Raw genomic sequence first — 25,800 nt, 5'->3', positions numbered from 1 at the left:
CCCGGCTGCAGTGACTGTCACACACCTAGTCTCTGGAGTTCCCCCTTTTCCTGGTTACCTTCTTACTGAAGACAATTAGGGAAATGAAACAAAGAAGGAAAAAGAAACAAAGAAGGAAATAAAAATGACTAAAATCGTCTTTGATTCCAATACCTTTAGAAGATCTCCATTAATAGTTTAGTTTCTTTCTAGGTTCTTTTACTGCTATAAAATATGCACAGAACTTGGTTTTATTTTTATTTTTATTTTTATTTTATTTTTTTATTTTTATTTTTATTTTATTTTTAATTATTTTTTATTTTTTAATTATTTTTATTTTTATTATTTTTATTTTAAATTTATTTTTATTTTAAATTTATTTTTTATTATTTTTAATTTTAATTTTAATTTTATTTTTAAATTCTTTTTAATTTTAATTTTATTTTTATTTTTATTTTATTTTTTATTATTTATTATTTATTTATTTATTTTTATGTATTTATGTATTTATTTATTTTATGCGCAGAACTTATATGTATGTTTACAGACTTCGCATTGTATCCTGAAGATTATTTCATGTAATTTCGATATTCTCTGAAAGCTCCACTGCCGATGACTATGACACTCTGCTCTATGGTTATATTATTATCCTTAAAAAATCTGTTTGGGACATTGAGGCCATTACCAGTTTTCTGTAGTATAAATGGTGCTGCGTGGAACATTTTGATTACATCCTTTGGACAGAGTCCTAGACGGGAAGACCACGGCCCTAAGACCTTCTAGAGGGTCGGGCAAACGGATCCCCAGCTTGCTTTTCAGAAAGGATGGGGCGTCGGGTACTGCAGAGATGGGGGTGGCTGCACCCTTGCCGATGCTAAGTATTGTCATGAGAAAAATCTTTGCAAATTAAATTTTCCTTTCCATCCTTTTAAGAATCTAGGTCCATATCACCTGGCGCATAGGTGAAGAGGCTTTGCTGTTTGCTTGAGTTTCGTTACGGGCAAACAGTGATGCTGGTGGACGATCTCGTCAGGGAGGAATAGGACCTTTCTGTGACTTTGGATTTCAGATAAATGGTACGGAGGTAGGTGAAGGACACTAAACAATCTAACATATTTGAAAATAAAAGTAGAAGCTGTTCTGGCCCGGGACTGTACTTGCCGTCCCCCAATGTCCTCGCCTGGCCCTGGAGGTGACCTGGACCCACGTGGAGCGAGGGCCGGGAGGGAGAGGGCTTAGTCGCCAGCGGCGGGGAGACCGTGGGGCACCTTGTTCGGTCACTTCCCCCGTTTTGAAGGACAGCTTCCTGCGATCACACTCTTCCCTGGCTTACGCCCCCGGGAATGCCTACGTAAAATTCATTCCCTTACGTTCAACCTGATGGCTGGCGCACAAGGCTTGATGTCGGTTCCCCTGCGGGGGTTCTCTCTCCTTCCTTCCACGGTCTGGGGGCTCCTGCTTCCAGCTGAGGCCTGGCCCCTTTGGAGGCACGTGCAGCTCTCAGTGGCATCCGGCCTCCTCAACTGAGGGCTCCTGAAGCTTGAGAGAGAAGGATCATCGCCTCAGTAGAGTTCCATGAAGTCAAGGCAGATCAGTCTCCTTTGAAAGGCAGCCTTTCCAGCCGAAAGGTGGGGACCCGCTGGCCTGTGCAGCCCATTCACGATGTGGCTGGGGGAGCGGGATGTGACTCCTGTGTCTTTAGTCTTTGGGGCGAGTCCCATTGATTGGCTTGTGTTCATCTGGCTTGTGTGCATCGGTTTGCTCAGCTGGTGTGGGTGCGAACTGTGCTCTGGGCTGCGCGTTGGGCGTGAGCCCTGTCGGGACTTACAAGCAGTGCGCAGGGTCCCCGGGGCCCAGGTGGGCACCGTCCTCGCCTCTGTGCCCAGGCGACTGAGCAGGAGTGCGCTGGCGGGTGGGCCGGGGTTGTGAGGCAGCGTCCTCAGGGAGCCCCTTGCTGACCCCGGCTCGCGGTTTCCCAGGGGCTGCGTGTCAGTGATGTCACCGAGGAGGTCGCGGGGACATTGACTCCGAAAGCTACACCCTGTGTAGAGTTGGCCATTGGCTGCCGAGGGCGGGCGCTCACCAACTTGTGTATTTTGACCCCCCGCGTCTGGCTTGCTCCTCCAGCTGGATGGTGAGAGGCCAGAATGTGTTTTAGGAGGCACAGAGGAACGCTTCGTGCTGCAGGTGGAGGTGATGTGCGCAGTGGGATGGCTTGAAAGATCCTCTCCCTGCTACTCTGGGCACTAAGCACTTTACGGAATTTAGCCTCCGTCCTGTTGGCCGTTAAACGTGAGACTCAAAATCCTTGCTTCTAAACTAGAGGTAGGTGCTGGGATTCAATTTTTTTTTTCATCTGAAGAATAATGTAAAAATAATGAATATTGTACACGCGCCATCATTGCTACATGACCATGGAGCACATTTAATCCAGAAAAATCAGATTTGTTTTCTGATAAATACAGTTGGACGTTAAACGGACCCGGAGCTATTTAACGGACCCCTTGGTGCATCGCTGGGCGGTGTGGGTGCAGATGTCAGGCACCACGTGTGCTCAGGGGGCTGCCTTCACTGGGGCAGGTGTGGCCTGGCCAGCCCGGGAGGCGATGTCGGCCGGGGGTCTGCCTCTCGGGGGGCCATCCTCCGCCTCCCCAGCGTATCTCCTGTGCTCGGGTCTGGCCGAGGCCTTGGGCAGCCGTGCGACCTTGGGCAGGCCTGTCGGTCCTCGTCCCCGACTGCCTGCCCTGCTTGCCCCCATCTAGGGTCTGAAGCGGCGGGAATGGGGTGATGCATGTGCGGAGAGGCGGGGGAGCTCAGTGAGCTCTGGGCCCAGAACCCGCAGCACCGGGCTCTGGAGGCGCCGGCCGGCCTGGTGCGCCCAGCTCCTGCCCTCAGGGCCCCCGGGCGCCTGGACGTCCAAGGCCGGCAGGCCCCGTGCTCGGGAGCAGCCGGGAGCAGAGCGGGCAGCTTCGGCCTGCACCTGCATGACGCCCGGGCCGGCGAGAGAACACAGCTCATGGTGCCCGGGGGGTTGGGGGGCCGGGGGCCAGGGGGCCTGGGGGGGCTCAGGGGCCCGCGGGGCCGTGGTCACTACTTAGCTGCTGTCGCTGGTGCGAGGCCTTCCCTGAGCTGCGGGCTGGGATCGGTGCTCAGGTTTAGGCGGTGACATGTTCTAAGAGGACTGCTTTGCTGGCCGCAGGAGTCATGGTCAGGAGGCTGAGGCCGTTTATTCACGCACCAAGTGGGGGGCCCAGTTTTAGGGGTGCAGGCCTCTAGGGGATGTGCAGTTAGCGAGCCGGGGCCGGGGGCCACAGGGGTCGGTGAAGACGGCTCTTCCCCTGCCCCCAGAGACGGCATGACGGCCAGAGACGTGAGCTCATGTCACCTGTGGGTGGTAGCAGCGAGGCAGCCTGCGGGTGGAGAGCCAGGGGTGGGGGCCGGGGGAGCCTGGAGCCAGGGGGCCGGGGGGTTGGGGGCCGGGGGATGCAGCGCCAGCCTCATTCTCTCCTGGGTTCAAGGAGGCTTTGCTGGCGAGCCTGGGAGGCCCAGGAAGGGTTCTAGTTCTAGTAGGTTCTGCAGATCTGCAGTGTCCACCTGTTGGTGGCGGTGGAGCTGTGTCCCGCACACTGTCTTGCACGCTGTGGGCCGTGCCGTGGGTCCCGCTGTGGGGTCAGCCCTGGGCCCTGCCTCGGAGTCCGCGGGCCACTGCTGAGCACGGGTGCTCCTCCCGTGCTGCGGAAGCCGCCTGGCCGCGACCCTTGGTCTGTGTCCCCGGGCGCTGCAGGCAGCCACACGGTGCATCTGTCCCGCTCCCTGAGGCTCCCGACGCAGGGCACCCACGCAGGCCCAGGGCCCCAGCACCTCTTGCTTGGGACGCCCCGTCCCGGGCCTGTTGGCCTGTGTGCTGCTGCGTCGTTGACAGACCTGGGGGAGGCTGGGCCCCGGGCTCCCGGCCTCCTGGCCTCCATGCGAGGCCCGCCCAGGGAGGCCGCCGGGTCTCCCTTGCCGGTGAGCGCAGCGCGGCCCAAGCTTGGAGCCGCCTGCCCGTGTGTGGAGCTGGCAGGCAGGACCCCTGTGCCCGTCTTGACGTCGGGTGTGCAGCTGACCCTTGAACAGCAAGGGCTGGACCTCGTGGGTCCCCTTATGCACGTCTGTCCATCTGTGTGTTTTTCTAAATTCCGTAAAGTACTATGAATTCAATATATCTTCTCCTCCTTGTGATTTTCTTTTTTAAAAAATTATTTAAGCGATCCCTGGACCCAGTGTGGGGCTCAGACTCATGACCCCAAGATCAAGAGCCGCCCGCCCTCCCCGCTGAGCCCTCCACCTGCCCCTGCGATTCTGCTCGTGACACTTTCTTTCCTCTTACCTTCATGTAGTACGTGTAATGTCTAGAAGTGTTGCTCAGCAGTTGACATTGTCGGTGAGGCTTCTGGCCAACAGGAGGCTGTTAACAGTTGCATTTTGGGGAGTCCACGCGTCTGCATCGCCCGCAGCCGTAGAGGATCTCAGCCCCCAGCTCGGAAGTACAGACGCCGCCTAACGGCCTGCCCGGCGTCTCCAGCGCTCGCGGGGCGCGTCTGAGCCCACGTCTGAGGATGATGCCCGGGTCCGCACCACGCCCCGCCGTCCCTCTGGTTTCCACCCCCTGCAGCTGCGCCACCTCGGTGGCGGCCTTCCCGTCTGCCCAGGGACCCGGGTCCTCTGTGACTCGGTTTCTCAGAGCTCGCCTCCATCCATCAGCAGCTCCCGTGTCTTCCGTCTCCTAAATCTGCCCCAAACCTGCTCCCTTGGCACCAGCGTGGCTGATGGCAGGTCCCCTTCTGCCTCAGGCCAGTCTCCGGACTGGCCAAGCCCTGGACCCCAGGAGTTGAGCAGCTTCTCTGCTGGGTCTTCTGGCAGCCCTGCCTCTTGGCTCCTCCCCAGGGGCCTTCGTGGTCACTCTGCGGAAACCCCCCTTCAGTCCTCAGTCTGGTGATCCTCCCCAGGCCGCTGCCCCAGACCTTGGCCCTGCCCAGACCCGGCCCCAGCTGCTCCCCCTGTCCGTTCACGAGCTGGTTGTTACCCCTACAGTGGAAAGCAGGCGTGGGAGGGTAGGCATGCTGCCTTGCCCCCCGTTCCCAGGAGGTGCCCAGCAGCGCCCAGGGGGTGCGGTGCATGACGGGTGAGCCCGGGCAGGTGCAGGCCAGCAGGGGACACGATGCCCCTGGGGTGAGTGGCTGACTCCTGCCGTGGTGGGGCCGCTTGGGGCTGCCAGGCTCTCACCCAGGTGCCGTGGACCAGGTGAGGCCTGAGTGCAAGCCGACGGTCCTGTGGAAGGGCTGACGGGCAGCAGCACCAGGGAAAGGGGTGCGGTCACCCCTCCCACCTTTGGCTCCTTGGGATTTTCTCCTCACCTGCATTAAAGCTCTGGTTTGCCCCTTTAATCCCAAAGTAAACTACCTGCGAGGAGCCAGGAGAAGCGGCCGTTTTCCAGGTGGACTCTTGCCTTCGCTCTCTCCTCCTCCGTTTAGCTTGCTAGCTAGCTACATCACGGATGAATTAGATACTATTTAATAGATATATATTTCATAGATATGTTTATCTAAATGTATATTAAATATATTTAATAGCTATGTTTTGAGAAAATTGATAAAGCTGCAAGAGATGATCAGACTTCTTGATTTTACTAAATCATCACAGGTATGTGCTTTCTCTCCAGCCACCCGTCTCTATTAGAAGCCTGATTGCGCCCAGCTGTTTTTTTTATTTTATTTTTTTTAATTTTTAAAGATTTTATTTATTCCTGAAAAATAGAGAGGCAGAGACATAGGCAGAGAGAGAGAGAGAAGCAGGCTTTCCCCAGGGAGCCTGATGCCAGATTCAGTCCCAGGACCTCATGCGCTCAGCTGTTTTCTTCTGTTCTTGGGATCAGGAAAAGTTCAAAATGGAGAAAATCGTGATCTGTGAATCTCTCTCCATCTTTTTGCAGAAGACTGAGCGTTCAGCGGTTACCTGGAAGTCTGACTCACCTCCCAGGTGTCCGACTGTGTTTTTATTCTGGAATTAGTACGTCTTCTTGAGTTTTATTTTCTTGGCTTGGATTTAAAATCCACAAGGGTGTGAGAATTAAGTACCTAGCAGGAACGGGGCAAAAATCCCAAACAAGACCAATTCCAGATTGTGGCAAGTAGGACAGCAGTTTGTTTCCACAAAAGGTTTCGGCCCGCGTGATGGAGCCGCACGTACTAGCCCTGCGTGCGACAGGAAGGGCAGCCACCGACGGGCCAGGCTCCGTCCCTCCTGTCCAGGCCACGCAGCTGCAGTCCTGCCCAAGCGGCCGCTGCGCACGTCTGGCCTTGGCCGCCCACGCTCTGCTCTTTGCCCCCACCAGGGATCTGATTGAAAGGACACAGCCACGGGGACCTCCATCCAGAAAACAGACCGGAAGGCATCGCACCCGGACGTTAAAAATAGATGCCTTCCAGCGCAGTACGAAGGGCGACTTAAAAAAAAAAAATTCTGTCTTTTCACCTTTTCCACATTTCCTCCAACGATCGTTTTCATAACAGGAAAATTCCCCGTGAACTTGATTTCCTCGGGGTGTGGAATAAGAAGTCAGGTTCTGAAAAATTGCGGAAAACAATCCGATGTGTGTCTTTTTAAGCATTTTGGAGGCGCGGGGTGGAGTTGCTATGGGGATGGTGAGGTTTGCTCTCTACAGAGAGTGGATCCATCTGGCACCACATGCTCCCTGAGCCAAGCCGGGCCGTCCTACGCGCCACAGAGTTTCTCGTTAGATGTGGAAACAATTATACAGAGAATCATGATTCCGTCTTTTTCCCCCCAGATCACCATTTAGCTTCGGTCTCAGGGCAGGACACAATGGGGACCTGCCCCCACGGCTGCTGCCCTCCGTGCCCATTGGCCCCTCCGAGACGGGCGCCTCGGTTGCAGCCTGAGCGGGCAGCGGGGTGCACGGCGTCGTCCCTTTATCGTGGCTGGAATTAATTCCCTTTTGCAGAAGTGCTGGCATCTCTTTGAGGGGCATTGCTTTCATTTTCTTCTGCTCGCCCCGAAACCACAGCCCCCTGCCCTCCTGCACGTGCGGAGAGCCTGAGGTCCCACCTCAGCTAGCGAGGGACGGGCTGCAGCGGTCTGCTCGGGGGGCATGCTGGGGACACGGAGCACGCAAATACAGTTCCGCGCCACATTGCATGGAGAATGAAGCAAAGCGATTAAACAAAGCTGTGGGCTTCTCTGTCCGTGGGTCCTCAGTTCCCACCGGAGGACTCATGGGGGTGATGTGGTGGAGACGCCGGCTTGCGGACCGCTGGCAGCTGCCTGGCTGGAACCGACGACATTCTCGGACCCTTGCTGGGGGCCCTGAACTAGGCGTCTGGGACCCCGCGATGTTGCTCTCGGTTTGCGTTGGGGCGTGTCTAGCTCTGGCTCATCCACCTGGAAAATGGGGGCAGCGGTGCTTGCCTTCCTCTAAGGTCACTGTGAGCATCAGCTGAGGAGGGTCAGGTGTGTCTGCTTTTCAAAAGGTGTGTTGCCTCCACATCCTGACCCTGGGCAGAGTCCCCGTTGTCCTGCCCGCTTCCTCTGAGCATCTGGCAGGACACGGTCCACGATGTGGTCGTGGATAGCCTGTTAGTACCTTCAGCGTGTAGCCTAAATGCTTGTGATGATGGACTTGTAGACGACCGCCAGCTGTTTCATTCTTGCCTTGGAGACAAAGGGGACGATTCCGCTCAGCCCCAGGACCAAGTGGAACTAGGGTGGTTCTACTTAATGGAAAAAAGCAGTTGGAAGTCATTCAGGAAACATGGATTCCTGTTCCCAGCTCTGTCTCCAGGCAGCATTGTCCCCCGAGTCGCTCAGGGTCTAGTCCTTCAGCAGATGGGATTGCTTGACTGCCCTGGGCCAGGCACCACGGACACCCGAGATGCCCGGCCTCGTTTCCCCCGCCCCTTCATGTCAGCATTGCTGTCTAGCACGTCCTGTGCATCATTGCATTTTGTCCATTTGTCCAATTCATCTGTGAGGTGGGATAGTGTTTCGATCACACAGGCTGTTAAGATCTCGTCTGCAAATGAGCACCCGGTGTGCAGCCTGGTGGCTCCCTAGGCCCTGCTGGCTTGCAAGCTCAAGGACCCCACTTCCTCGGAGCCCTGGCTCTTGGGCTGACTGTGTAGGACATGGCCAGTGGTGAGGAACTGACCCATCTCACACCCCAGGAACTGCAGGGACCCAGAGATGCACTAACAGCCCACAGTAGATCTGCCCCTCTGGGGTCCTAGGGGTATCCCACCACTTTGCCATTCCAGCACCCAGATAGGTCTAGGATTTCTCTTTGTTCCTGTCCAGGATAGGAACTGGGGACAGAGTTTTAAGGACTGGCCATGATCAATGGTAAACTGAGGTAGACTCACCCCGTCCTTGCTCCGAAGACACGCTGCTGTCTGGCTGGTGCCCTTTGGGTGTCAGCCCCCATTGGAGCTCCTTTGCTCACCTGGAAGGATATTGAAATTTGAAATTCCCCGTTGTGCAATTGTTTATTGTTTCTAACGGTTCTTAAAGCCCTTTTGGATGGAACCAAAGCCTTCTTTACTTGGGTGGCTAATTTCCGTAGCAAAGGAAGGCCTCTGCATCTTACTTTGTACGTTGAGCTTCTGTGATCAGCTGGGTTATTTCAGAGAGCTGCTGGTGAGTTAGGAGAAGCAGGGGAGCTAGAGAGACGTTCCAGTTAGGGAATCTCACTCACGCCAAACCAAGAGGCAGTCTAGTGCGGGTGGGGGCCGTGGGCTGCGGGTCCCACTGCCTGAGGCCCAGGTTTGGCTGAGCTACCCGCTAAAGGTCCGTTACTTCTTAGGATCCTGGAGAGACTAGCTGAGGTGAAGCCTGGGGTTGGTGGCTGCCTGTGTTTGGTGGAAATACATGTTTCTAGGGCCGGATTCAGATGGCCTGGCTAAGTGGAGGCCGGCCTCGTGGCCGAGGCCCTGCTCCAGCAGAGCTGGGGCGGTTTGGAGGCGGTTGGTCAGGGAGTGAGGGTTTGTCCTCGGCCTGCTGGTGGGGGTGCCTGTGGAAAGGGAAAGGGTGCTGGAAATGTTAATGCAGCTAATCCAATGAGATTAGCCTCCCCAGTGAGCAGAGGGATTTGAGGGAACAAAGGGCATTGAAGGGACCACTTAGAAGTTTAAACAGACTCTGTTCTCCCTTTTCACCTCCATCGTGGATGAGGATTTCAATAGCCCCTAAATGAGCTGGCCTGAATGGCAGTAGCGCCCTTTTAAATTCTAATTAGCTGGTGAATTAACTAGTATGAATTTTGATCAGTTAGGATGAATTACAGGTATTAATGACCCTACAGCCTCAGGGCCGCTGAGAGTCACGGGGATCCACCCGGCCCGACCACTTTGCGTGGTCTTGGAAGGGCTGTGGGCCCTTTAACACTGCGTTCTTCCGCCTTTGAAGCCCGGACTTGGGCAGTGTGAAGTGGGGACAAGACGCGGCCCCCTTGGTGGCCCTGGAGGGAGCCAAGCCGCGTCTGTAGCTGGCGGGCCTCCAGACGCCCTCTGCAGTGCACCTGCCACGCGGCTGCACCAGCTTCCTTCCTAGCAAAGCCTGCGGCTGCCGCACTTCCTCCCAGGGCCGGCTGTGACCTGTTCTGGAGCCGCAGGGTTTATGTTTGCAGTGGCTGTGTGTGCATGTGCGTGTGCGTGTGCGTTTGCGTGCACACGCTGCTCCTGTTGGGCCAAGGAAGGGAGTTCATAAGCACATCAATATTTCTTTGGCCTTCCAGGGCTTCAGACAGCCTTGCACATGGAGACTCACTGCACACTTACACGGGTGAGTGTCTTCAAATACTCAACCCAGACCCAGTTCAGTGACGCAGATGGGTCACACGCGCGGGATCAGGGTGTTTGGGAAAGAGTCTCCAGTTCGTTTATGCAAGGCCTCGTGTGTCTACCTTGACGAAAGTCCGTCTCCTGATTGGCAGGTGCTGTGAGCTGCAGGCATGGCGCCCTGGGCCCTCCTCCAGGTTCTCACTCTTTCTCTCCCCTCTTGTTCTCCCTCTGGGTTCTCTGGACTGGGATGTGCCGCTTCACCATCTCCCTTCCCAGGGCCATGTTCAGTCCCTGGACTGGCAGGTCCACGCCCTCCTCCGTGCGGCCTCAGAGTCTGGTCACAGCGTGTGCATGCGTGTCCAGGTGGTTCACACCATTGTTTCCTGCTGGGCTGTGCTCACGCCTGCTTTCCCCGCAGACCATAGGCTGTCTGTAGTGGGCACTTCTATGTTTTAAGGCCCAGCATAGGGCCTGGTGCATGTCGGTCTTCAGTGATTACTGGGAGGATGCCCGATGACTTGGGAGCTTTGGGGATGATGTAGGCTGTGGCCTAGGCTCATGCTTTTTGGCCAAGAGAGAGTTTGCCTTGTTTTATGCACCTGTTCTGTATCCTGTTGGGCACCTCGTATGCTGCTAGCAGTGCTAGTTGAGGAGGAGCCCAAGACACGTCAAGTTCAGCACCGAACATAGTGCTTCTCGCGTGGCTTCCCGTTGAGGTGGATTCATGAGTTTACCAGAGCACTCTTGGGTGGACGGCTCCCGTGGTCTTCAGCAATTCTGATTTGCGTCGTTGCTCTGAAAAGAAGAATCTGGCAGCTTTGAGAATTGAGGTGGGGCAGAGATCTGACCCAGAGAGAGGGCGAGAGGGAAACCTTAACTACATTGATGTCGGCAGGGTCAGGGACAGACGTTCCTGCAGAGGGAGCAGCCGGTGAATGTAGACCCGAGGCTCTCTTGCCAGAAGGCCGCTGCCTGCGGGCCCTGGGGTTAGGTGGCCTCGCGGCTTCCCTCCGCTCCCTGCCTGGCTGGCTGTTGCAGGGGCGACCCTCCCAGCCTTGGCGTTTTCCCTGTGAGGCCGGTGCGCTGTAGTGCTCTTCCTCCCGAAGCCAAGTTACTCCTCCATCATTGTCCTCCCCACGTGCCACGTGCATCTCACGATGAAGCCTTCTGGGTATTGGTTTCGTGGGACAGCACTAAGCATATCCTGCATCCCCGACCACTCCTGACGGAGGCCGCGGTCATAGAGACAACTACCCCACTGCCTGCTGTATTTCCACATTCTCCCATAATGAAAAATGAATGTTGCAGAGTTTGCAACTGGGAAACTCAGGGGCTCTTACCACAGAGTGGGCTGGGTTTCCGGAGGAGTGATGACTGTTACCTCCGCGCCTTCTGCGTGAGACAGGACCACCTCGTTGGGCTCTCAGGGATGTGTCTGTTGCCTGGGCTGGCCACCCTCTGCTGCGGGAGTAGGCTCAGCCCCAGAGTCTGGTGTCATCATGCATGAGAATAGCTCGGACTTAGGTCTCCATCAAAGAATAGGTCCTGTAGGGGAGCTTGGATGAGTTCCTCCTTCTGTGCTGGTTGCCGTCTATGTATTTCTTTATGCATGCCCAGCTTTCTTCCAGAAGCGACTTAAAGACAGCTTAAAAAACACCTGTAATGTTAACCCATAAGACAGCTTAAAAAATACCCATAATGTTAACCCATAACACAGCCTAAAAAATACCCATAATGTTAACCCATAAGACAGCCTAAAAAATACCCATAATGTTAACCCATAAGACAGCCTAAAAAATACCCATAATGTTAACCCATAAGACAGCTTAAAAAATACCCATAACGTCAACCCATAGGACAGCTTAAGAAATACCCATAATGTTAACCCATAGGACAGCTTAAAAAATACCCATAGTGTTAACCCATAAGACAGCTTAAAAAATACCCATAATGTTAACATAATAATAAAAGGTTGAGGGTTTTAGGAAATAGGAAATATGTGTTTCAGCAGTTTTATTAAACCAGAGAAGTGCTCCAGACATGTCGACTCACTGGAATCCTTTATTTACCAGTGTCGAGGAAAGTCCATCAAAACAATTTTGTTTAGGTTTTGAGTATTTCAGGTTTTACCAAAGCAAAGGGAATTTCAGGTGACCCTAGTACCAGTTCACATTTGTTTTACAGATAAGGGGTTAAGATTTTCAGGACCTGCCCCTGAATAGGCTGTTGAATTCCTACCGGTGTTTTGGTTTCAGGTCTGGCTCTGTGTTTGAGTGATTAGTGGCATCTCATTACGGGAGGGCAGGCAAGAGCTTTATAGACTCGAGTCAGATAGAGAACTACCTGCAGGCCCTTGCTAATGATTTTCATGAAGAAATGGATTTTTCAGAACAATAATACAGGGATTGATAGCATTTTACTTTCTGAGATATGGTCACAGTGAAATATGCTGTCCCTGAAGTACAGACGGTAAGAAACAAGAGCTAAAGGTAAAAGGTGTGTTTTATTGACTCTAATAAACGTAATTTCCACGTAGTTTAATCTCATCTGACAGTTTTGTGTGGCCCTGCCCTCAGCTCTGACCCCACTTGTCCCAGGTTAATTCCAGCAGTTAAACAATTAGAAACCCTGTTAGGTCCACATTAACGCTGTCACCTTCCTCGGGGGCCCTCCAGGCTGGCCGCGCTGTCCCCTCCGTCTCTCTGCGCCCCCCCAACCCGCATGCCTGTGGAGGCCTGTCCCCTGTGCCACACGGCATCCTCTGTCTTCACCCCCACGTCCTCCATTTCTTGTCCCCCGTCTGAGTGCCCCTGAGCTGTCTTTTATGTTGGAGGCACATGGAGTCTTTGTGTGTGATGGCAGCTGCTCTTACATCGTGGCCGGGCCCGGTTTCCCTGGAGGCCCACCTTACGCGGGCCCACCCGGTGTGGGCGCAGGCCTCCGCCGCTGTGGCTCTGAACCATTGGCACGCGACGGGCTTAGGGTGGGGATAGTGACACCCGTCAAGCCGTGGGAAGGAGACATGAGACAAAATCTGGGTGCAGCACTGACAACTTTGCGTCAGCAGCGATCCCTCCATCCATCCATCCATCCCTCCATCCCTCCCTCCATCCTCCATCCATCCATCCCTCCATCCCTCCATCCATCCTCCATCCCTCCCTCCCTCCATCCATCCCTCTGTCCATCTGTCCATCCCTCCATCCTTCCATCCATCCATCCATCCCTCCATCCATCCCTCCCTCCGTCCATCCGTCCATCCATCCATCCATCCATCCATCCATCCATCCATCCATCCGCCCAACTCCACCCACCCACCACTTAGTAAGCTTAATTGCCAAGCATAAGCTAACGTTATGGTAAAAACCTCCCGTTTTCTCTATTACCCATCCATGCCTCTCTTTTTGTTATGGCACTTATTGACCTTTGAAACCTTTAAATATTATTTATGGGTCCACGCGGAGTGTACCATGGTCGGTATAGTCACTTAGGTCTACCCTGCGAGTGTTGCCATCAAAAGCTGAGTCTGTCTTCCCGCCTTCCCCTGACGCAGACACACATACGTAGCCATTCATTTTTTTAAAAGACTTTATTTATTTATTCATGAGAGACACACACACACAGAGAGAGAGAGAGAGAGAGAGAGAGAGAGAGAGAGTGAGGCAGAGACAGAGGCAGAGGGAGAAGCAGGCCCCATGCAGGGAGCCCGACATGGGACTCGATCCCGGGTCTCCAGGATCACACCCTGGGCTGAAGGCTGCGCTAAACCGCTGAGCCACCGGGCTGCCCTACATAGCCACTCAGATGCACACGGAGGCCCAGGCACATATGCAGACATGTGTACTCTCTTCTGTACCTTTGGAGGCGCTCACACATGTTCATACCCGTGCACGCGTGAGCCCTGCACACATGTCCTCCATTCATGTCCCCGTGTGATGTTTGAGCCGCTCGCAGAGCTTATGGATTGACCCTATGGTTGGTATTTTCCCCCTTTATGGGTAGGCGGGGGTACTCACGCTAAAGTTAAATTTAGGGCACCCGGGTGGCTCATTTGTTGGGCAGCTCAGTCGTTGAACCTCTGACCCTTGATATCAGCTCAGCTCATGATCTCAGAGTTGTGAGATTGAGCCCTCGTTGGGCTCTGTGCTGGGCGTGGAGCCTGCTTAAGATCCTAAGATCCTCTCCTCCCCTCGGCCTCTGCACCCCCCGCCCCCTCTCCTTCTCTTAAAAAAACAAGTGGGAGGCGGGCTTGTTTCCACCCGGCCCGCTGTTCATGAGCTCTACTCAGTAGGACCAGGGATCCTAGGGGAGGTTCAAAGTGAGACACGCAAGTGAGGGGAGAGTTGTTTATTCGTGCATTGGGTTTATGCAGTATAATTTTGGGGAGCTGCCTGGAGTCTTGGCCAAGTTTATTCTAGGAGGAGATGCTACTACTCTTAATATTCACGTAAGACTTCACCAGACGTGTACTATATAGATATCGTTGTCACCCTTGCTTTCCAAATGTGAAAACTGAGGCTCAGATTGAGTGGCGTGCCCAAGTCGACCCGGGCGGGAAGGAGGTGGCTCTGTTCCTTGAACCCACACGTTGAACCCAGGCTCTCTAACTTGTCCCCAGGGGGTTTGCATACGGGGTGAGAGCAAGCAGCGTGGTCCTTTCCACCTCAAGGGGAGCAAGAGAAGCAACACTGGTGCCCGGCCACCTGCACAGGCTGCAGCTCCTGCCTCCCAGATGCGAGCTTGGGCCTGCCCTTTACCTCTCCTCCTGGGCTCGCGCATCTGCTGTTCTGCAGCCCCGTGGGGGGACGGAGAGAACAGACGCGCGTGAGGAGGGTGTGTCCAGCCCGTGCTGGGCCTCAGCTTTCCGAGCGCTGTCGCTGTCGATTCTCTTTGCTGCAGAGCGGGTCTCTGCCTGGAATCACAAGGCGAGCACTGACAGATGTATAAGTAGATGCTCAAGCAAATTAAAAATGCATTGTTAAAAATGGATTCAATGTGCGAACAAAGATTGGCATGAGGGTTGGGTCCCTGTATTTTTAGAGGCTGATTAAAGTGCATGAACGATGATAAATTCAGATAACCCGTGTCGTCTGCAATCACCATGAAGCCTTCACTGAAGGGCTGATGGCTGGGATGCACTGCCGGCGGCCTGGAGAGGTCAAGGGTCTGCGGCCTTGCTGCCCCCCCCACCATGCTGTACGCTTTGCCTGTGCAGAGGTCGCAGGGCCTCTGTCGGGCCCCGAGCACCGCGGCTGCCGGGCCCTGGGTGCCATGCATGCAGCCCGGGACGCGTGCAGGTCTCCACGTCACTCGCAGGAATCTGTAAAGCAAGCGCTTCCCTGGTGACGGGGAGAGGGATGCGTTTTGCAGGCCAGGGCTGTGCTGTCGGCGGCCCTGGTGCGGCCCCCCTGGGCGACTGACTGGGCGCATCGTGGGCCTGAGTTGGTGATGTGCCTAGCAGGGTCTGTGTGTCCGTGGCCGTGGGATTCCCCATTTGTCTGCCCTGGGAAACTGCGTCCAGACACGGGCTGGAGGGACTCGCGCTGCAGGCGGCCTCCTCCCACTGCCACATTTAGCTCGTTTGCTCAGAGGACCTGGGGGTCTGCACCCTCGTGTTTTATTAGTCGCACTTAGAAGTGAGGACACGTGCACTCAGCGTTCTGGGGTTAGGGTCCGGCAGGCTCACCACAAGATCTATGGCTCAGGATTTTTTGAGTTAGATTAATTTTGTTCCTTTGTTCCAGCAAGTCTGTGCTGCCTTTTTATTTACAAGCACTTAAGAAGCAGTCCCTATGGGGGTCCCTGGGGGACTCAGCGGTTGAGCATCCGCCTTCAGCCCCAGGCATGATCCTGGAGACCTGGGATCCAGTCCCGTGTCAGGCTCCCTGCATGGAGCCTGCTTCTCCCTCTGCCTGTGTCTCTGCCTCTCTTTCTCTGTGTCCCTCATGAATAAATAAATAAAATTAAAAAAAAAAAAGAAAGAGGGGATCCCTGGGTGGCGCAGCGGTTTAGCGCCTGCCTTTGGCCCAGGGCGCGATCCTGGAGACCCGGGATCGAATCCCATGTCGGGCTCCTGGTGCATGGAGCCTGCTTCTCTCTCTGCCTGTGTCTCTGCCTCTCTCTCTCTGTGTGACTATCATAAATAAAAAAAAAAAATTAAAAAAAAAAGAAAGAAACATTCCCCAACAGCCAATGTGTATGCATTGCCCCCGGATACAGTCGTGGCAGCCCGAGCACAAAGACCAGGGAACCCTCAAGCCCCGTAAGCATCCAGACCGCGTCCTCTCACAGGCAGCCCGTATGTTCCGACCTCACCAGTTTCAGGTGCCCTCGGCCACGAGTCTTAATGGGTCACACTTGCAAGATTTAAGAATCCTCTCTCTCCCTTTCTATCACCAGGCCACTGCCTTTTTTTTTTTTTTTCAATTCCCACCGATCACTTTGCAGGAAATCGTAGATGTAGGAAAGAGTCGCAAGAAGTTGCAGAGACTCCTCGCGACCCCGCGCCCAGCGTCCCCTGCTGGCTCCGTTCGGCCTGACCACCGCGTAGTCCCCACTTGAACCTGTCGCAGTTCGTTCCCCGACCAAGTTGCCGCGGTACCGACTGGCCCCTGAGGCCACAGGCTTGATCTGGATCCCGCTCGGTGTTCTGCCGACGTCCCTCTTCCGTCCTTGGATGCAGTCCCGTATGCCACATTACGTTTAGCCCCTGCCCGTTTTACGATTTTTTAAACAATTTTTTTAGATCGTTTTCTTATGGTAAAATTTCAAACTCTCTAAAAGTAGAGGCCAACAGTGAGCCCAAGGTGGCCACTCCCTGTGGCCGGCCCACGGCGACGCACTGTCACCAGCTCTCACTTCTCGTCAGGTAGGTCGGCCTGAAGCGGCCGTGGTGGCCGGGCCTCGGCAGGGCCCTTCCAGCGTGCGTGCCCAGGACCTGCCCTCACCTGCACGGCCCTCACCTGGCAAGGCCCTCACCTGGCAAGGCCCTCACCTGGCAGGCCGCATGTTCTCCCGGGGGCTCTTCCTGGGGCTCTGCAGTCGCTACTGCAGGCACCTTTAAGTGCAGCCTGGGTTTGGTCTTTTTCCTGCTTTTTGCCACAGTTTCCAAGAAGGCTCTGCAGGCAAGGGGTGGAGCGGGCTTTGCTGGAAGAGCCTCTCTGGAGCCTCTGGCGCTTCCAGCTCGCGGTTGTTCCTCAGTGTGACCAGCGTGACCTCAGGAAAAGGTGCGTTTTTCTTAAAAAAAAAAAAAAATGCGTTTTTCTTGAGATGTGACTTTCGAGCCAGGCTGGAGGCAGGACGTGACCGGAGCACCGTGGCTCTGCCCCCGCCCCGCGGCTTCCTTGGGTACCCTGGGTCCTGCCATCACCTCGCGGACAGATGCCCGGGGTGGAGACGTGCCCGAGCTTCAGGTGCGCCCCTTGCCCCTGGGAGCGCTGTCTCTCCCGCGCTTTCCCGTTACTTGCCGGTGCCAGGCATGGTCTCCAACCTCGTGAAGCGTCACCTGGTAATTGTTTGTTGAATGAATGAACGACCACCAGACTAGTCAGCAACAGGTGTGCGTGCTTAACTGCTAAAGCGACTTCACCCCAAGATGTTAATGGCTGTTAGGGTTTTCAGAATTGGCCCCATGGGGATTATTTGCATTTCCAGGGGATGCTCCCTTAATCCCGGTGTGGAATTCCTGACCCTGTGGCCCCACCCGGAGGAGGCTATGCGCCTTTCTTGCTGGTCTTCAAACCAAGTACGTGGCTCAGATGAGAACTCGAGTCTGGAAATGATGCAAGTGGACAAGAATGTCATCCTTGGGGTTGCACAGAAACAATTCGCAGGGTATCAGGTCTTCCCGTGGGAAGTAGCGCATTTGGGTGGAAGTGGGAACGGGTGTCCTGCCGAAGCTGACGTTCTCAGTGGGACGCGGACGGCGCCGCTGAAGCTCGGAGGCCGGGGCGTGCATTCCTCCGGCGGTTCTGGCCCTGGGCGCCGGGTGCCGCCGGGCAGGGGGCCTGTGTCGGAGCAGGTGGCTGTGGCCTCGGACGCGCAGGACGCGCCTACTCGCAGCAGTGGTGCTGGTGTTATCCTGAGTACAAGTGGATATGCGGGGCCGCGGGCGCGGTTGGCACCGTGGTTGCTCCACGGAGGTTGGAGGGTCCCCAGTGCATGTCAGGCCCTGAGACCGTGGGTACCCGGATCGGGCCCCTGTGCTGCGTCACCTGGAGGCTCCCAGGCGCCCGGGGGCTCAGTCAGTGAGGCCGTGATCCTGACGTCCAGGTATCGGCCCCGCGCCCGCCCCGCTTCCCCTCCTGCCCCTCCCCTCCTGCGCTCGATCGCTCTCTGTCTCTTTGATTAAATAAATAAAATCTTAAAAGAATCAGGGCTTCCTTACAAGTTGAAATGGGTGCATGTTCTGTGTCCCTGCAACATACGGCTGCGACAGCATATGGGTGCGGCCGCAGTGTCCCCGTGGGGGAGCCCGCACGCGGGTGGGTGGGGAGGTGCAGATGACGGGGAGGGGAGGTGCATCCCTGAACTGTGAAGGCTGGGGAAGGCTGTGAGGGAGCTGGGGGGGGGGGGAGCTGGGGTGCCGCAGCCCACAGGCAAGCCGCTGGGCGGTCGCCGGGCTGCCAGGGGGACGACCATCCAGGCAGGTGGCCCTGCTGGTCTGCACCCAGGTGCAGGGGCAGCCGGGGGGGCCGGGGTCCTGGGGCTCCTGGGGCGCCTGGGGGTGGGAGCCAGGTGGCGGGAGAGCCAGCCCGCGGGGACAAGTGCTCACAGGGGGGGCAGGGGAAGAGATTTGCCAGCTGGGAATGGCAAGCAGCACGGGCTGGGGGTGCAGAGGCCAGGGTTGGGGTTCCTGCAGGAGCCTTCCGGGCTGTCTCTTCTGGGACCCTGGGATCTTGCAGGCTGGGAAGTCACTGCGGTGTTTGCAGCCATCGGATGACAAGTTAGGTTGCGGTGTGGAGGCTGCGCAGGAGCGCGGGGTCTCCGCCAGCCCAGCCGAGGAAGACTGGGTGCCTGCGGGGCAGGGGACGCCTTGAGGCTGCTCGCCTGGCCTGGGGCCATCAGGGTTCCAGGCCAGGCAACTGGAGTTGTGTTCTACCCGGATGGGGGGGATTAGGAAAGGAGCAGCTGTTTTCCATACGGAGACCATTTCTGTTAAGACAGTAGTGATTCTCACTGGTAGCAGTAGCAGTGGGTTCCGCCCGCCTGTATTCCTGTGGTTTGCTTTCGTCTCGTATCTGCCTGATGTTCGTGGTCAGCAGCCTACGACCCATTTAGGACGTTATTGAGTGTCAATCGTTGTCCAGAAATCAAATGGGATTTCTTTGCGAGAGAGATTCAATTTAAGGCTCTTTGATTCCCTGGGGGAAGGGGGAAGGGCTGCTGCGCACAATAATGCTCTATTATCCTATATAAAAGATGAGAACAGCGATTATATACGTTGACGGGACTCAGATCCATGAACCGCCCCCAGTCTTGTGGCGGGAACTGTGGGTGAATCTAAATCCTTCTGCTTCCTCCTAAGACATCCGTCCTCCTGGATGTGAGGGGTCCTGTCTATGCCGGGAGTGCAGATCCCTCATCTATGGAGTTAGAGCCACTCTCCTGGCCCCGAGACCTGGGTTAGCCCCGCTGATGCTGCTCAGAAGTGCAGACTCCCAGCCCCACCCCACAGATCAGAACCTGCCTTTCAACAAGGTCCTCAGGGGGTCCTGTACCTTAAAGCTTGCAGAGTACTGAGCGGGAGCAATCTCTGAGGCCCGGCTCCGCGGTGGACATTTCACCGGGGCTGCTGGATTTCAATCCGGAGCTCCTGTGAACAAGGTCAAGTTGCAGAGCGTTCCCCGACAACGGCATCTGCAACTGTCGGCACCCTGGGGACGCTTCTTAGAGGATCTTTGCAAATGAGAGTCCTGGGAGGCTGGTGTGTGTACCCCGGGCAGCTGAGGGCCTTCTCTTGTCTCAGCAGAGGGTCACAGTCGGGGTTTGAGCGAATGGACAGGGAGAGCCTGGCTGCGGGGCGTCCTGGCTGCAGGTGCGCCTGCGGGGGTGGTGGTGGGGGGGAGGAAATTCATGTTGCGGAAGTGAAGTAGCCGTTTGATGTGCTTATCTGGAAAACATTGCCTGTGGATCTCAGAACCGTTTGTTGCATTTCCCTCAAACATTCCTCTTGTCAGAATGATGAGAAAATAGCACGCGTGGGGACCGTGAGGAGTGCACGTTTGTTAAATTCCCTCCTTTGATGTTGGTTTGTATCCAGAGCTACTTAGGAGCTGTCACGAACCATTTCCAGGTAAAATGTGCTGCCGTTAGGGCAAGGGCGGAGGAAGATCTGGGGGCTACACGGGCCTCGGCGGCTCGGGGGGGCCCGAGCGCGGGCACCGGGGGTCTGGGGTGCAAAGTGGCCACTTGGACCGCAGGGGACAATGTCCGGTTCCTGCGGAAAGCTCTGCTCTGGGAACCAGCTGTGTCTTAAGGGTCTCCAGGAGGCTGGGACTGAGAGTCCGCCACCGTGTCAGTGGCGGGGGGCAAGGACATCGAAGCCCATCCTCCTGTCCTTGGCCGGTGGCTCCCTGTCGCTGCGGGAGCTCAGCACGCAGCTGCCCGGTTCCCGTGTCGCAGCGATGTTTGCAGGACGCGTCTGAGGCTTCACGGTGCAGCCCGGGGGCTCAGGCTGCCGGGCGCTGAAGGGTCCCAGGTGGCACCTGCTGTTGGCGTGGTTGCTTTAGAGCAGTCGTTCTCGGCCAGTGGCCGCTTTGTGCCCCAGGACACTGAAGACATGTGCAGACGTGTCTGGTTGTAACTGGTAGGCACCGGGTGTGCAGACCCCGGGGACCCTATAAACGTCCTACAATGCACCCGACGGTCCCCGAAGGCTCGGCCCGGTGGTCGGTCGCGTGGAGGTGAGGACCCTGTGGTAGGGCCGGGGTGGCGTTGTCCGGGGATCCCGGTGGGCCTGCGAGTGGTTGAAGAGGGGTCAGACCTCCAATGTCTGCCGCCCTTCCTTTTCCATTTGTTCACTTGATATTCGGAAAAGAAGTTCCGTTGCCCCAAATCCATTCTTTCTAACCAGGAAGGGTAATCCCAAACCGCTGAGGTCCGGGTGGCGGATCTCTTTGCCAGAGGTAGCCGTACTTCCCTTCTGTGCTTCCAGAACCTTTTGCTTGACAGCGAAGAAGCACAGCTCCAAGGGCGTAATAAGGGTTTTCTTTTTTAGACTCTTGATTTGTCTTAATCCGTGAATTCTGTGAAATTCTTTCTTGTTAGCATTAAAATGGAATCTGCTAATAAGGTACCATTGGGGGCGACAGTGAAGACGCTGTAAGTGCGATGCATCTTCTTGAGGATCTTATGGTCACTGAATTTGGATATTTACTTATATTTTGCTTTCATGACTTCACAATCAATTCAAGTGTCTAAACCACTGTTGACAGTTGGCTATAGGGGAGTCCAGGGGATGGTGTCACCTGTTGCCTGCGCCCAGAAGGTCCCCCCCTTTTCACCATTGTCCTTCCTTCTTCAACCGGGTCCCTTCAAAGCTTTTGTGATCTGACTGCGCCTTATAAAAACTCACAAGTGATAGGTTTGCTGTTTATTAATCCAGTATTTAGGCCAATAGTAGCTCTTTCTAGCTTCTTACTGAGGCCGTGATTCAGTCTTCAGTGATACAGGGTCCTCGTTCCTTGGCCAGATTACTGGCGATGTTCAGAGGAGGCAGAAAAAGGATTATGGCAAAACAAGTGGCTTTTTTAACCTCTTTCAAACGAAGCATTCCCAGAAATTGCCCTTTAATGGGGTCTCCTGATTTTTATTTTATTTGTTTTAAAGATTTATTTTTATTTATTTATGATAGACATAGAGAGAGATGGGCAGAGACACAGGCAGGGGAAGAAGCAGGCTCCATGCTGGGCCCGACGCGGGACTTGATTCCAGGACTCCAGGATCGCGCCCCGGGCCGAAGGCAGGAGCCAAACCACTGAGCCCCCCAGGGATCCCCGGGTCTCCTAATTTTAGTCTGAAATTGGCTGGTGCTAGACCTGATGTGATGGCAGGCCGGCGACTCCGGGCCCGGCGACAGCTTTGCCATCTTACCCTCGTTGCAGGACGGCGGCTCGCAACCCCCTGCCGGAAGTTGCTGCCTTCTTGGGGCGCCTATGCAGTCCCGCATGTCCTGAATGAAAGGTGAGCTCGAATCCTTTCTGGCTACCCCCCCCCCCCGCCCCTGCCCCGATTTCCGATTGACTTCGGGGTAGAGCGAGATGTGATGCTGACACCTCCCATCCCTGTAGTACCGTCGAGAGGCCCTAAAGTACAAACAAAAGAAACCGCAGGCTTTGGAGAGTTCTACCATCTTGATTGTTAGATGTTTGATTCATTTCCTTCCAACTGTTTCCTTAGCCTGTTTTCTGATTTCATCTTTATATTTCTATCATCTTTATCGACTATCTTTACCTCTTTCGACCTGTCCACCTGTCTGCCTGAAAAATCATATTTATCTCCCTTGATCCTCTCTATTTCTGTCTATCCGTCCATCTGTCTGTGCATCTGTCTGCCTATCACCCACATCTATTGCTGCCTGCCATCCCCATGCATCAGCTGTCCGTCTCTCTGTCACCCGTATCTGTCCACCGCACCTGTGCATTCATCCATCCGCCCTACTAACCAGACTCTGGGAACGTCTTCTACCCGTTAAAGAGGAAAGGCTATGGTTTATTTTATTTTTGCTAAGAACGCATGCTGCTCCTGGTCGAAGGTCGTTGCTTTGACCTACTGATGCATATGCCCGCCCGCGTGCACCCTTTGCCTCCCGAGCTGCCTTCTGGCCACAGCGGCAAACAGGTTCTCTTGCAAGGGATCGCTCCCCTGACACGGTACTTTTGCTGGTTTCCAGCGACCCTTTTGTGAGCTCGGAGCCTTTCTTTGCCTCAGGAACCTGATTGGAGATTGTCCTTTATGTAGTGTCGTAAAGAACTGAAATACAGGACAGCACTTTGCAGATCCTCCTCTAATCTGTTTTTGAGAAACAGCTTGATAGGATTGGTTTTACATGAACTTGACCAAATCTGTTCATGTTTCGGGTGAATGGGGGGCATAGGACAATCCGTGGGGAATGGTGAGATTCGAAAGTGGAGCGTTTCTGTGATGCAACCAATTATTCCTTTTTCATATTATGTTATTGGTTGTCACTTTTCTTTGCAGATGTCTTTTTTTCTGGGACTTTCCTTGTTTTTTTTTTTTTTTTTTGTTTGTTTTTTTGTTTTTTTTGGACCTCTGCCTCATAGGCCTAACAGTCACCTGTCCCCATCCGACCTTGACTTCCTCTCTTACGCGACTTGACTCAAAGGAACCATCCTTGGTTTGAATCTCTAGGGATGGGATGCTCATCACCACTGAGTGTAGCATGTTTTCAGGACCAGGTAGCAGCTTGAAACACCCCCAGGCTGGGTTGAAACGGGCTCCCCCGTGGCCTCCGCTGGCCTGTAAGGGCAGGGTTTGTGGCAGACGTTTGAAGACACTTCCGACGGCCCGTCTTGCTGTCATCGTTCCTTTTCTGGCACTGGGCTGGCCATCTGCACTCCTCGTCTAGACCAGGGCGTGCTAACCGTGTGGTGGTAGGAGCGTGTTCCGGGGCTTGGCGACCACGCGCCGTGTGTCAGGGTGGCAGGCTCGATGACCAGCCGCGAGCAGATGCTGATGCCAGTGAACAGCACAACCCTGCCCCACGTTCGGTTCTCTGGTGGAAAAATACATGAGTGGGTTCCTGCTGTCCCGCTTCCTAAATGATAGAGTTTCTTCGTATTGTTTACCAAGGAAGCATGTGGTTTTGCAGCCAAGGACTTGGAGGTTGCTGGTGAACAGCTGGGAGAGCACTCCGGGTCTCTTCAGCTATAGAAAGGTGGTTTCAAGAAAATGCTCTGCCTGGGTCAGCAGGTGTTTGCAGAAACCCCGGTTCGTTTCAGGCTGTGCGCCGAGAGTCCTTGCTGTCCGTTCGCAGCTTTCAGGGATTGTTTGGGCAGCTGCACCCCAGAGCAACGGTGAGTAGGTGCACGGAGCTAGTGAGGAGCCCACCCGGGAAATCAGCCTGTGGGTGAGAATGTGGGCAGAGTGTTAGAAAGAACGGGATCTTGCGTCCGACTTGGGAATTTCAGACCAGACACGGGGTGGGGGGCTGCCGGGACTCAGGGCTTGGTGGGCCAGCGGTGCCAGGCCAAGGCCATGTGCAGAGCAGGGCTGCGCGTTAGTGAGCGAGGATGGCGGGGCTGTGCACCTGCGGCCGTGGCGGGAGACCAACGGGGAAGAAGTCAGAAAGGGGGCTGGCGCCGTGGGGAAGCGCAGCCCGTGGGGGTCTGTACGTGGGAACTCCTGAGCCTGCACGCCGGCCTTCCGCCTCTGCTCCCTCGCATCTCGGGGTACCTGGCGAGGCCCTTGAGGGGCATCTCGGCTCGGCCGGGCCTGGGGAAGCAGGCAGCTGGCCAGGGGAGAGGCGGTGACACCTGCTGTGTCAGCCCCGGTCCCGGCTCCACCGGGCCTGCCTGTGAGATCCTGATGGTTCCCCCCGTGGCTGGTGTGTCCTTTCCGCCCATAAAGGTGGAGACTAGCTTTGCCCCGCTCCGAGCTCGTCACCTGAAGTGCTTACACCTTTGTGACCCAGAGGAGCCTGTAGGATGCTGTGATGGAGACGGGGCAGGGGGGCCAGGACCCCGTCTGTCCTGCGGCACAGCAGACCCTGGCCCTCCCTCCCGGGCTGCGGCAGCGGCCCTCCCTCCCGGGCCCTCCCTCCCGGGCTGCGGCTGCTGGCCGGCTCGTGCCGTGTGAACGAGCAGTGGCAGGAGTGGAGGAGGGAGGCTGCTGGCGGCCTGTACAGTGGGGGCCATGGGCCCGATGGGCCTGCCAGGAGGCTGCTGTGTTAAGTGTCCAAAGGAAGGATGGGGCCTGGAGATGGAGACGTTGGCTGGCTTCCCAGCTCCCCGGAGTCACCTCTTCAGGGTGGGCCTTGTTGCTTTTTTTAAGAGGACACCCAGGACATTAGACACACACATATCTAACAGTTAGTGTAAACACATATTATAAACCCAGAAATTGGGCAGCCCGGGTGGCTCAGCGGCTTAGTGCCGCCTTCAGCCCAGGGCCTGATCCTGGAGCCCCGGGATTGAGTCCTGCGTCCGGCTCCCTGCATGGAGCCTGCTTCTCCCTCTGCCTGTGTCTCTGCCTCTCTCTCTCTCTCTCTCTCTGTGTCTCTCATGGATAAATAAATAAAATCTTTAATAAAAAAAAATAAACCCAGAAATTATTTTTGAGGCATTTGCCGTCATTCAATCATACCGCCTCCTTTATGAGTGTAGTTGATTAAGAATTTTTTTTTCCCCTAAGTATCTCGAGCCCAGTGACTTAGGGTGAACACCAGTCTTGGGCAGAGAAGCCTTTAACACGTATTTTGTATTAGACGGTGTTGCCTTTTTATTCAAAATTGTGATAAGCATTAAGCGGCGTTTCATACTTTTCTCTACAAATGGCTGCTCTTTGGATGGTGTGAAGTAACCCCCCCCCATAACCCTTCCCCTCCTCCAAGACTCTGGATCTGGATTGATTTTTGCTTGTAGAGCCTTCCAAGCTGCATTACTGGAAAAAAAAAATAGTTGAGGGATGTATCTGAGGAAGGCACATGGATGCACGTCACAACCGAGCTGTTTTACAAAAGCATTTGACTACGGTCCTCCCGAGCCTGGAGGCCTCAAGCTGGCTTCAGAAGCAGATTGAGGGTCTCGGGCTGAGGCAGACATTGGCACATTTGTACGGTGACAGGTGCCCCTGCCTTGACGCTGGTGCCCTCTGCCCTCCTCCCACGTCCTCAGCTGTGTTTGGGAGCGGAGGCTCCCAGGCTCCGGTCTTCACGTTGCTTACGCTCTCCGGGGAGCTGATGCCCCTGGCCCGGGATGCCCTCCGAGACCTGCTCCGGCCGCCTGGGCTGCCACGACGGACGCGGCGCTGC

The 25,800-nt window shown here is 55.3% G+C and overlaps 1 protein-coding gene across 15 annotated transcripts in view; it reads left to right on the top strand.

Moving 5' to 3' along the window:
- Nucleotides 1-25,800, top strand: part of LOC129514487 (low-density lipoprotein receptor class A domain-containing protein 4-like) — a 387,588-nt gene that overhangs the window by 8,227 nt on the left and 353,561 nt on the right. For 2 of the 15 annotated variants that reach the window (XM_055333100.1, XM_055333086.1), the window contains exon 2: nucleotides 21,914-21,992. The exons of 12 other annotated variants lie outside the window; for them this stretch is intronic. The gene's annotated coding sequence lies outside the window, so the exon portion shown is untranslated. Of the gene's footprint in view, nucleotides 1-17,517; nucleotides 17,554-21,913; nucleotides 21,993-25,800 lie in introns of those variants that run through there. One more of the 15 variants, XM_055333101.1, reaches the window with a different exon arrangement.

This window comes from Nyctereutes procyonoides, unplaced genomic scaffold, assembly GCF_905146905.1.
Source record: "Nyctereutes procyonoides isolate TBG_1078 unplaced genomic scaffold, NYPRO_anot_genome, whole genome shotgun sequence".
Classification (NCBI taxonomy): domain Eukaryota; kingdom Metazoa; phylum Chordata; class Mammalia; order Carnivora; family Canidae; genus Nyctereutes; species Nyctereutes procyonoides.
Note: the sequence above shows the minus strand (reverse complement) of the source record. Positions and strands in the feature narration are given on the sequence as shown.